The following is a 13,979-nucleotide window of genomic DNA, read 5'->3' as shown; positions in this document are numbered from 1 at the left end:
TTGTTTGACTTTGAGAAAAAATAAACATAAGTGTGGCAGCCAATAGGATTGTAGAGTAAATGCAAAAGGAGACCTGTCTGGCTTCCCTGGAAATTACCATCTGAGGAATGGAGTTCCTACCCCATCAGGAGTAGCTACCTTAAAATCAATTTTCCACAGAACAAGTGGTTTATCCTCCCCTTAAAGGAATGGCTATTCATAATTCCAGCTTGCCTCCAAATTCTCAGATTTAGAATGTGCCCTGATTCCATGGGGGAGAAGATACAGAAGCTCCTTGTTTGGAATTTTCCCTGATCATGCTCTTTGTGTCTCTTCATTTGCCAGCTCCTGATTTGTATCCTTTATAATAAAACTGCTGTCATTAATATAGTGCTTGAGTTTGATGTCTATCAAGTTATTGAAACTGAAGTGATGGAGACACCCCCAGTTTACAAGAGCAGGTGGCTTGGGGACTCTAAAACCTGCAGCTGACTTCTGAAGTGGGGGTAGTCTTTCAGGGGACATGCCCTTAACTAGTGGGTTCTACCTAATCCCAGGTGGTTAGCATCAGAACTGCTTTGAAGTATTGTAGCTTCAATATATTAAGTTTAAGGCTAGAATATTGAACCATGGAAATAAAAATTAGAATTATAAACTAAATGTTATGTAGATAAGAAATAAGTTTCTGGCTAAACAAGAAAATAACCTATTAAACTTCATTTGGAATATTATGTTTTCAAAAAATTACTTTTAAAAAATAGCTTGAGATTGTTTTTTCAGAACTTAAGATGCATCAAATCTTTTTACCATTGTAATTTTTTTTTTTTTGGCACTGTCTGTGGTTGCAACTTCTAGGTTAACTTGGATAAGAAGTACCAGAGAGTTTTCCTCTTTTCCCAAATCAATTTGATCCTTTCTCTAAGATTTTACTTTATTTGTTAAAAAAATCCCAGTATGTTTCTATTGTACCTCAGGGGCTAGAGGCAAAAAAGTATTCAGTGAAGAATAAAATATGTTTAAGTTTACACCTTTGTTCTCTTCTCAGGGTATCTGTATGGTTTCCTCAGAACTTCCCAAAGCTTCATCTGTTCATTTTTATTCTCTTTCATATAATGGATGCAAGTTATATTTATTCTTGAAAATAAAATGTCTTAGGCATATACGATTTATTTTTCTCTTTTATATGTGGTCGAAAGAACATCAAGGGTCATAGGGAAATGAGTCATTTCTGTAGCTTGTGTCCTAGAGAAACAGAAAGCCAGGAGGACTTCATGATCTTTAAGGATATTTCCAAGTACAGGTGCTTGGGTGGCTCAGTCAATTAAATGGCTGCCTTAGGCTTAGGTCATGACCCTGAGGTCTGGGATGAAGCCCCATGTCGGGCTCCCCGCTCAGCAAGGAGTCTGCTTCTCCCTCTCCCTCTCCCTCTCTGCTTGCTCCTCCCCCTGCCTCCTGCGCTCTCTGGCACACTCTAGCTCGCTCTCGCCTCTCTCAAATGAATAGATGAAATCTTTTTTAAAAAAGTATATTTCTAAGTATTATATATATAATAGTCTACAAAATGTTTCCTTTGAATCTCTATAATTTTAAGTACTTTAAAGACAGAAAATACTACATATTTTAATGTGTAAGACTGGGAAAAGATGAAAGTTGGCCAAAGCATAAAAGTTATATATTTACAAATGTATAATTAAACCAGAAAACATGGTAAAAGATGTTAAATATCAAGTATTTGAACATTTAAAAGAAAGACAGCTAGCATTTTCTTCCCCTATTCTTTTATCCTCTACCATTTCAAAATTTATGAAACAGTAAATTAAACATTCAACTTCCTTCTATTTTTTCCTAGATGATTTTTTCTTTTTTCCCCTCAGCATTAGTGAGCGTCTGTATAATCCAACATAAAAGAAATCAATAATTTCAGTCTGCTCGTTTTTAAAGTGGAATAAGTTTTGCAAACTAATCAGGGAGGTAAATCATCAAGGGATAAATATTTCACAGCAATTCATCACAGTAAGAATTCAAAGTACAAGATATTAGCCTTACAATTTCCATATCACCATATTGATTCCTTACATGTAAATGTCTACCTTGTTTTAAGGGTGCTATGAATAAAGTATTGAAAAATCTTACAACATCAATATTCATTTATTTTTTATTGATTAGTTCTCACTATTTAGTTCTGAAACTAAATTAACATATGCAAGGTGATACTTTAAATACAAAAATTCTAAATTATTATTATTATAATTTTTATTATTATTTTTATTTTTATTTTTTTTTTAATTTTATTTTATTATACAGTACATCCCCAGATTCCGATGTAAAGTTTGATGCTTCATTAGTTGCGTATAACATCCAGTGCACCATNTCACAATAAGAGAGTTTATTTCTGATATCCCAATGAAGATTTAAAATATCAAATGTGCCATAGTGATTCTATTGAATTTATTCAATTTTAATCTACTTCGGAATTCCATGCAAAAATATATGGTGGGATCAAATAAACTTTTATTAATTACTAATATTTTACTACCCTTAGAATGAAAAACACCTCCGTAAGCAACACAGTTTAAGATTACCATTGGCTGTGCTGTTCTCTATTGACATGTATGTATGTATGTTACATGTAAATAGAACTTGCCTCTCAATATTTGTGTCTTCCACTCCTCTCCTGTTCTGAGAGTAAAGAGGAAGATTGTTAAAAGAGCTTTTTTGGCTAAGGCTATTTTTCTTTTCTAGAGCTTTTTAGTTCACTCTTATTTTGCTTTGCATAAAAAAACACAATATTTTAACTCTCTTTGGTGACTCTATCTTTCCATCACAAAATAACTGTTGCAACCTTAACTGTTTTCTGACACTCCTGTAAAGTAGATAGGTTGTTTTTTCCTGATCCTAGGTGAAACTTAGATTATATAGCTCATAAAAATCAGGGAGAAACTCTGGAACAGAGTTCATTACTATATTTTGTGTTTGAGAGCAGATTTCATTCTAATGAATACCCAAATGGTAAACTAGTTTCATAATTTTTCACTGTGTATTCATATAAATCTGAAATACAAGATGAAACTTCTTAGAATTTTTCATGAGATTATTTTAAGACAAAGTTTCAAGCACACCGAATATTTCCTTTTTCAGTGAATCCTGAATATGTGAACTCACTTAATTCTAGAAAGTGCGTAAGAGGCTGTTACTCCAGTCTTTGATTCAGAGGTTAGGCTTCTGTTAACATGGCTGGAATAATTTTAGTGATACCAATTAAAAGAAAACCAAGTGACCTGCCCGTTTATTTTAGTGCAGGGACCCAGTGCTCAATTAAACAACATTAAAGATTCCTTTTAATATAATCTTTCTGATTAACCAGCCCCACCTCTTTTGGAGTCTACTGCTCTGGGCATTGCAGTTTGTGATCTTTGTTGCCCCGGGTCATCTTTTCCTGCTAAAATCTGGAAGCTAATTTCAATAACACTATCTCTCAACAGCGTCAGAAACCCTAGCACCAGAAACTTCTATATATAGAAGCTAGTGTTCTCGTTAGTAATATGTTCCTCAAGATTGATGAACTCTGAGCTCTCTCTTCAAACATAGTTTGGGCACAGGTGACTATATCCCCAAATCTTTGCTTCCTCTGGTTATTTTTTTTCTCTAATTTTCTTGCCTTAGTCTTTGAGGCCATGTTCCAGTTAACTAACCAAGTAAATAATGGAACAATTGAAATCACAGTCTAGTGTTTCGTGTAGTCCTCTGAACCCAGTTTGTGGGAAAAGGCACACATTTTTAAAAAATTTACTATTCTCTCTCTCTCTTTCTCTCTCTTTTAGCATCCTTAGAGTTCATTTACACAGTAATTTTCTAAAGTTTATGTTTTTAGCTTCTGGTGTTTACACCCCTCCCAGAGGCAGGCATAGATCAGATTGTAATGAGAGTCCTGACTAGGAATGGAGCATGAGGAAAATCAGCTTTCCGCTGCAAACAAGCTTCCTTAGGTGAGGGCATTATGAATTATTAAAGCAAGGACTGAACTTCATCTTTCAAGGGAAGCATTGCTACCGCTTCTTGCAAAATGAGCTCAGTGGAGATGGGGCTGGGGAATTTAAGGACTCTGAATAGCCCAAATTCTCTCATAGTAAATTCTTGGAGCTGTATGCTTCCTAACCAATACAATAAATCAGTTTCACATATGTAATCGGTGAGATCATCAACTCACTTAACATTTTGAACTCAGAAGGATCAAAGGATGGTTTTTTTAATTTGGCTATCAAGGTCCTCTGGGGGTCATAAAACTTCTTATATTCTACTTTGCAAGTTGAACTAGTAATTTAGTTATTTGTACTTGTGATTAGTCCAGCTACTGTGATTAAAGGCAACTATGCTATCTTTAATTACTGAACCCATTATGTATTCATATTGTTTTAACTGCATAATTTAGTAAATTCTAAAATTTACTTTCTTTTAGACACTTCTTCATTGTAATTGACTAAAGGTTTGGTTTGGTTTGGTTTTTCATCTCCTTTTATCTCCAGACCTTCCAAAAGTTGGGGGGAATATCTGAAGTGGATTCTGCTTTTCTGCTCATTGTAATTATGGCAGATTTGTCTGGTTCACCAATTTAATATGACTCTTTCCCTATATTTTAATATACAATATACTTTTGAGATGGCTTAGAAGGATAATTTTACACACGATTCCATGTAAGATATCAACAGTTGTACTATATAGCTGCTATAGGATTTTGCATGGGAGACAAGATCTTTAGAAATACTTGTCCTTCCAGGATTCTACCTTATTTGGCTCCAAACACATGCATACCTTAAGGCTTAATTACATTGTTTTTGTAATGTTCAATTCATTTTAGAAAGGAGACTATATTAAAGCTATCTTTATTTCATCACTTTGTTCAGAAATATTCTTGACTTAACAGTTTTGAAAATAATAGTGATGTGTAAATTTAAAAATAGTGATCAAATTCTAGAATATTTTTATGTTTATGTATTTTTGAATAGGAATGCTGATTATCCAAATATCTTTTTGTTTTAAGCATCAGTACAGATGAGAAGTTAGGCATCATTAATGAAATATTTTTAGAAATGAAAAATAAAATTTATCCTAAAACATATATATCTATTACTCAACTTGACAACTGACTGATGTTCTTCTCACAGGTTCAACACAGTTTATTTAAATTTTGACATTTTTATTTTATATAAGAGAATTTAATTATCATATCCACCAATATGTACTCTCAACCTTATTCTAAACACTGCTTTTTATTCTGGATATAACACAAGATATTTATTTAGAATTTGTAACTGAGTTCTTGTCCATTCATCATCATTAAAGTAAAAATTTCTAGTTGGCAGACATTAAATGGGCAGAATAAAACACCTTTGATTCTGAATGTGACTTGCAATTGAACCAAACATTGTAATGTGAAACCATATTGTTAGCGATTTAAAATCAATACACAATAATATCCCAGAAAACTTATTATGCTTAGAGAGTATATTTTTCAAAATAAGATTTGGTTAACATGTTGCAGAAGGAAAATTTGTCAGTGCTTACAAATGGTTTAAAGAAGTACTTTTTTTTTTTTTTTACTTCAAGTTTATGACTTTTTGTTATTGGTAAAATCTACAAGAGATGAATAAATTACCAGTGGGATTGATGTGAAATTTAGATAAGCCAACCCATTCTTAAGCAAATTACAGCATCATAACTGAAATAGACCCAATTCCTAATATTACAATAAATAATGTGTTGAAACAAAAAAGCAAACAAGCAAATAAGCAAAACTACAAATAGACTTCTATATCATTCTGGCACAATGTTCAAAACGGAGACCTGCATCTCTTTTGTTTTCACTGCGTCAGTATAGTTTGATTTTAAACACATGGTATAGAAATCACATAAGAATCTGAATATTATTATCATCAAGGAAATAGAAAGCTGAAAGAGCCTCAAATATTTAATGAATTCATTTGTTTTTCCAGGGATGAACTAGAGTAATTTTACCTTAATCACTATAAAATATAAGCTCAAATGATTGCACATTCATACTTTCCACTTTAAAAACACAGATGAATGCTGTATTATCTTTAATAAGAATTCTTAGATAATTCTGGATAAGTGTAGTTTGCACTATGTTTACAAGCTGGGTATACACTTTTTCTTGTCCATCAACTTGCAATTTTCACTCTCCACTGTGAGAGAAGGTATACTAACAAGTTGTGAAATGATTTCCCGACATAATCTCTTTATGCTTGTTGACACCTGTGTTTGTAAGGCATCGCATGATGGTCATGCTAAAGGGCGCAGACGTGGTCATAGATGGTAAATGCTGTGATAGCATTGACATACTTTTGCACACTTGGCTATATTTTCATTTTTCTCTGTTTGTACTCTATTATCATCACTGAAAACCATAATTGGATAGGATGATATTTTATTAAATACTTGTTTTAAATCAATGTAGAAATACAATGTACAAAATACAAAATTACCTTAGAAGAAATATGGGAGGTTTTCATGCAGATATTAATTGTTAAACTAATTGTTATATACAGGTTTATCAGGATGTAACCCCATCATTAAAGTGGAGAATGTTGTAAGTCAAAAATGCATTTAGTACCCCTGACGTATGAAACATCACAGCTTAGCCTAGCCTACCTTAAACATGCTCGGAACACATACGGATGTCTGAGTGGCTGTCAGTTAAATGTCTGCTTTCAGTTCAGGTCATGATGCCAGGCTCCTGGGGTAGAGTCCTTGCTCAGCATGGAGTCTGGTTCTCCTCCTCCCACTGCTGCTCCCTTGGCTTGGGCTCGCTCTCGCTCTCTCTCTGACAAATAAACAAAATCTTTAATGAAATAAAATAAACATGCTCAGAACAATTACATTAACCTACATTCGGGCAAAATAATGTAACACAAAGCCTAGTTTATCAAAAGTGATGAACATCTCATATAATTTATTGAATATTGTTCTGAAAATGAAAAATGGAATGCTTTATGAGTAAAGAATTATTCTAAGTGTATCAGTTATTTGCCCTCGTGATCATGGCCTTACTGGGAGCTGTGGCTCTCTGCCACTGTCCAGCATCATGAGAATGTCCTACTACATAGCGCTAGTCTGGGAAAAGATCAAAATTCAAAATTTAAAGTACAGTTTCCACTAAATGCTTGTCAATTTTGCACCATCATAAAACAAAAAAATAAATAAAATGACTGTAAATTGATGAGGCTTATATTTCCTTATAAAGTTTCATAGTCTTGGGATATTTTAAAGCCATTATAGGCAGATGTTAATTTATGAAAATTTCAGTTCAAAATCCATGATTTATGAGCAATGGTTTTGTAAGTAATGATTTCAAACTTAAAACTGCATTTACTCATAGAAATTAGGTTAAAATTGCTAGAAGATGCCAAGCCATCTCAAAAACATATTGCTTTTTAATCCTTTAATGAACATGACATATATTATGCTCTTCAGACCATTTTCATTAAAATTTATCTTAATTTAAGAATGAAAAGAGGGAGCACATGCACCCCAAAGTTCATAGCAGCAATGTCCACAATAGCTAACCTGTAGAAGGAGAAAAGATGTCCTTCAACAGATGAATGGATGAAGAAGATGTGGTTCGTACATATAATGGAATAGTACTCAGCCATCAGAAAGGATGAATATCTACCATTTACATCGACATGGATTGAACTGGAGAGTATTATGCTAAGTGAAATAAGTCTATCAGAGAAACACAATTATCATATGGTTTCACTCATATGTGGAACATAAGGAATAATTCAGAGAACAATAGGGGTAGGGGGGAAAACTGAAAAGGAAGAAATCAGAGGAGACAAACCATATGAGACTCTTGACTCTGGGAAACAAACTGAGAGTTGTGGAAAGGGAGGTTGGTGTGGGGATGGAGTAGCTGGGTGATGGGCATTAAAGAAGGCACATGCATGATATCATGAGCACTGGGTGATGACAACTAAGGAATCATTGAACATTATATCAAAAACTAATGATGTACTATACGTTGGCTAATTGAATTTAAGTTGAAAGAAAAAAACAAACAAATAAATAAATAAATAGAAATTCATCTACCTTCACAAAAAAAAAATGCCCATTGGTTATCTTAATGATTTTAATAAATATATGTTAAAGCCCCAAATACTTTTAGTTGAATCCCAGAATGCTACTGTATGTTGCATATCCTTGGTGGATTCTCTGCTAGAGACTCAATGAACAGATTTGTGAGTGACAGGGTTGGTCTACATCTATTGAATGGCATTTTAAAGTCCTATTTTTATATTTCTAGAGTATTATTAGATGCCTAGAATATAACAGGACCTGAGAAAAGGTGGGGGCTTTTTGATTGTTTGGGGGTTTTTTTTTGGTAAATGAAATAATGAAAAAACATTAGTTAATTATTTAATCAGTTTTTTCAGGCTTATCTTAGGTGTTTTACCCCAAAATAATGTGGATGGCTCATTTTTAATCTTGTGTTTTAATATGTTCTTTCAACATAAAATATTTATTCATGTGCCATTACCTACAAAGTTCCTCTCTCTCCCTTCCTTTGGGTTACTAATAGTACTATTGTCTGACTAGTCTTTCTGGTTAAAAACCTTATGTATCCATTTATTAAAAACATATAGATCACATTTTTTTTAAGATTTTATTTATTTATTCGACAGAGATAGAGAGAGCCAGCGAGAGAGGGAACACAAGCAGGGGGAGTGGGAGAGGAAGAAGCAGGCTCACAGCGGAGGAGCCCGATGTGGGGCTCGATCCCACAACGCCGGGATCACGCCCCAAGCCGAAGGCAGACGCTCAACCGCTGTGCCACCCAGGTGCCCCATAAATCACATTTTTAAAGTATGTGTTTTTCCTTAACTTATCTCTAAAAATTACAAATGACTTTCTGCCTAGTTTATATATTCTCTTTTTTATTACTTTAAAGGTTTTTTTTAGCATAGTAAGTTTTTTTTTTAATTTTCTGTCTTCAGAAGCATCCTCTAAGTAAAAACAACAGTAATCATATGCTATTTTACTTTCCATGGTTCTGTATTTGTCGGATATCTATATATACAACATACATAAGCACGCATGCATGTGTACACACACACACACTACCTATTCTTCTCTAGACATACAAGTTATAAAGTTAAATATTAAACTCTGTAACTTAATAATTGCAATAGAAAAATAAATTGAAAAATGTGTGATTTTATATCTTCCATGTATTTTATGATGTTTCTTTATATTACAGAAGTGAATAGTGCAAGTTCATGTAATGTCAACTCTAATAACACAGCCCCCCCCAAAATAACCTATGATACATACACTCCCTTTCTCTATAATCACCACATACAACTGATAACCAAATTAAGCTACATTATATATGAATATGTCCTTTGAGCATTTTGTCAATTTCCATTCTGGCTGCTACCTTTGTTAATTGTCCACAGGAATACTTAAGTCATGTTATACCCACCCTTGACCCACACTACAAAACAATAGGTTTTTTCACAGTTCTGATTAGACTTTTTGACTTTTAAACATTTTTTCACACTTTCTTGTAACTTGATTTCTATTTTTCAGGGGAGGAAGTGGAGGGTCTATAACAAGCATGTTCTATCTCTTTGTATGAAGACAGTGAAGAAAAAGAGAAGGAGGAGGAGGAGAATAGAGTGGAGAAGGAGAAGAGGAGGCCCTCTTCTGAATGTCTTTTTTGGGGGCAGAACTAATTACAGAAAGGCCCCTTCCTCAGGACTGATGCAGCCCCACACTTACTTGACAAGCCACCTTCATCCAAGTGACCCTTTGCAGGATACAATCTTCCCAAGCACACAGTGGTCTTGATGAACATGGCTCCGTTATATCTCCACAGACATTTTCCACTGACATTTAGTTTTTTAATGTATTTTCTCATGCATGGGAATAGCCTCCTCTCCAACCTTCTGGGTGATCACTTTACTGCACAGATTGTCTCCCTCCCTTCCTTGAAAGATTTGTGATGCTTCGATTTGATTATCATCATATACAGCTTCTCATTCAACATTCCACTTTTCTGTTTCCATTTTTCCTGCTTCTTACTGTATTTTCTTCCTTTATTCTATGTTTTATCCATTTTAGTTACTCTCTACCGTCATACTTCTTTTTAACTTTCAAATGCATTTATGTCAGATATTATATAAATACCTTTTCAACTTGCTATAATAAATTCTGAGGTAGTCCTTGTGCCTCTAACTTGGCTGAGGAAATTTCAAATTCTCTTCAGTGGGAACTTGCTGGAACATCATGGGTAGCATGCAATGTTTCTCAAGCTGAAAGGACTTGTTTTTCATTCCCTTAGTTAAATCTCTAAAGTACACTTCACAAAGCCCTACTGCGTGTTTTTAACTGCATTGTGTAATAACTTTATCAAGAGATGTTTTTAATGCTCCCACTTTTATTGTTTTTATTATGACATTTCATATATGATTCATGAGCAATCTGAAGAACTAGCCTTTAAACAATGATTTGTTATTTTCAGTAGAAGTGCATTTATTATTGATTCATGACTTCCCAGGAGAAAGATGATGGAAATGGATCTGTTCTCATTATAATACAACTCTGAAAATCACCAAACAACCTCTTTATAGTTTAGCGCTTCATAAAATCAAATACTTTATTTATGCTTGGGGAAAAGGGAAGAAGTCCACGAGCTTGGTAGAAATGGCTTTTAAAAGTTTTGATTGGGTTTGGTCAATACAAATTACCATTTTCTTTACTTTGCTTAAAATGTGCTGGATTACTTCAAATGATAATATCATCAATTGGCACGGCAGTTTTTGGAAATTTACATTGATTTTTTTTTTATAATAGAATATTTACTTTTAATAACACACATTTCTACAGCCTTTATCCAGTTTCATTGGAGTTCAGTATAATTCATCTCATTTTATTCTGATATAAAACAATATATAGTATAAATATCATTATTATACCTATATGGAGACTGAAGTTTATACTATTTAAGTACATTGCTGAAGAGTGTATATCCAATTAGCAGAAAAGTCATAAATTAAATATAAGACCTTTTACTTCATCTTGTTTTCTACTGTAGTGGTTTTATTACTTTAAGAATTTAGTTTACACTTGCACATACACAAGATACAAATATTAAAACATTTTTCTTGGGGTACCACAAAAGTATTTGCAAAATAGAAGTATGTTTTATCTAATACTCATTACAATTAATGCCAAGAGATGCAAATCAATCTTTAAAATAATTTGTTGTATAATAATTCATTCATTGAATAAATTCGGTATCTATTATTTTCCAGGATTATACTAAGCGTTAGTAATAGCAAAAATAAAGAAAATAATACCCTCAGGTAGTTCATCATATTAAACAATGTGAATTTTTTTTGGAAAAGGATATAGGCTGTAATAGCGGGTAGGTCTATGGATTTCAGAGGATGCTTCAATGCTAACAGCAAATTTCTCTTAAAAATTAAGGTAGCACAGATTTTGACAATGAGGAAATATCTCATTCAAACGATACATAGAATGTAGCTTTGGAAAAAATGGGAGGACGGTGTTAAGGTGTTGTGGAGGATAACTCCCTACTTTTCTGTCATAGACATTTATATCAGGATGCATTCGCTTAAGCTTAGTATATATATCTCTATATAGATATATATACTATATATAGAATGCATCTATATATCTATATAGAGATATATATACTATATATATAGAATGCATCTATATATATCTATATATAGATATATATACTTAGTGTATATACACACACACATATATATATAAAACATAATTACTTAAACAATTACACTCAAAGGTATAATACATATGAGAAGTCCCAATGTATGGTAAATCTATAGTTAGCTCATTCAGTGGTTTAATGAAGTCATTAAATAGCCAGCCTATCACTTTTACTTGTTAATCAACTTTGTTAGATAAGTTTATCCTCGTGTTAGAAAAACTCTATATTTTTAGACATCACATCTAAAAATGACAAGAGGACAAGGGATTATCAGTCTTGTGTGTCTGGCTGGGGGAAGGGGGAGAAATCATTTCCTTGGAGACCCTTATAGTTCTTCTCATGCCTCATTTATTAATGTGCATTTATTCCCATAACAAACTCAGTTCCCTGGTAAATAGATTAGTTTCACTGTGATTGAGTTAAATCAATCAATAAGAAGGACCTACCCCTCTGGGGACTGGAGCTAAGGCCACCCTCCCCCAAAGCACATGGTCCTGGTAGGAAGGTAGTGCTTTAATAAAATTAAGCTTATATTCAAAAGAAAGCAGAGATTTTTAAAAAGGTTGCTTGTGGTCATTTCCTAAGGTCTTATATAACACTGTTTATAGGCTGTGCTAATATTCACCACAATATGGAATGCAGGTTGTGGGACAAGTTTGAAGGTGAGGATTACAACTTAAGATTCGAGAGGGCAGATATTAAACATTCTAATAGTTTACAAGGGGGAAAAATGGATCTGGAGCTCTAGGAAGTGGGATGGTTTAACTATGTAGATTTTAGATGAAGTCATAATTATGGATTATTTCACTCAAGGACAGTATAAAAGAGCCTAAGAAGACTAAAAGAAGAGGTTTAGGAATATGAACATTTGGGACGCCTGGGTGGCTCAGTCAGTTAAGCTTCTGCCTTCAGCTCAGGTCATGATCCCAAGGTCCTGGGATCAAGCCCTGAATCGGGCTCCCTGCTCAAGAAAGAGCCTTCTTCTCCCTCTCCCTCTGCCTGCTGCTCCCCCTGCTTGTGCTCTCTCTCTCTCGCTCTGTCAAATAAATTAATACAATCTTAAAAAAAAAAAAAAAAAGGAATATGAACACTTTTAGAAAACAAAGTCATGGAAGAATTCTGGGAAGCACTAGTCAGAGTAGAAATAGAACCAACCTTAGAACTGTGTTTTTATTTATTGACAGAGAAGCACATTTGGAAATGTACTCCCATATCTTTTTAATACTTAGCTGAAAAATTACAAGCAAATATACTATATTTTACTATTCTATATAAACTAGTAGAATAATAAAATGTATAAATGTGTTTTCTCTTATTATGCATAATGATACTAAATTCTAGTTTCCACAGTAAGAAGAGAATTTGATTTTCAATTATACTATTGTTATTCTATGTAGATCGTCCCCGATTTACTTATATTTGCATCATTATTTTTAAAGATATTTATTTATTTATTTATTTATTTGATAGAGAGAGACAGCCAGCGAGAGAGGGAACACAGGCAGGGGGAGTGGGAGAGGAAGAAGCAGGCTCCCAGCGGAGGAGCCTGATGTGGGGCTCGATCCCAGAATGCCGGGATCACGCCCTGAGCCGAAGGCAGACTCTTAACAACTGTGCCACCCAGGCGCCCCTGCATCATTTTTGTATTAACAGTCCATAAATCATAATCTTGATTCTTCCTTCCTCTATCTAAAGAAAAATGATATGTTGTCATCAGCCATTAATTACATATTATTTAATTATCTAATATTATGGAATGTAAGAGAAAAAATAGGACAGTGTTTACAAATCAGTTGAAAAGGCAAAAATTATAGAAAAATAACCTTATTTATCCAAATTTGCATATACACTACTAATCTTCAAAGAGACTCTCATTAATATTGGTCATGCTCTAGCTGTTATCAATTCAATGGCCATAGACTTGCCTGGTTAGCATGCAAGTAGTATAATTCACATGACTTTATATTATTAAACTATTATTTCTTTTATCTGTATGTTTTTGTAGGACATGTGTNATCTTTATGTTTTTGTAAGACATGTGTAGAATGGTAAGTACATTTCCTAAGTTCAGGTGTATTTTAAATAAAAAATATTTACATCAAATCAATTTGAATCTTCTTATGAATATTTTTCTGTTTGTTGGGATTTGTGTTTATACATGACTTTTTTTTCTCCCACATTACCCATGCTTTGGAAATTTTATCATATTTAACCAGTTGTATGA

This window comes from Ailuropoda melanoleuca, chromosome 11 (genome assembly GCF_002007445.2).
Source record: "Ailuropoda melanoleuca isolate Jingjing chromosome 11, ASM200744v2, whole genome shotgun sequence".
In the NCBI taxonomy this organism is placed as follows: domain Eukaryota; kingdom Metazoa; phylum Chordata; class Mammalia; order Carnivora; family Ursidae; genus Ailuropoda; species Ailuropoda melanoleuca.
The sequence above is the reverse complement of the archived record's forward strand: the minus strand, read 5'-3'. Positions refer to the sequence as shown.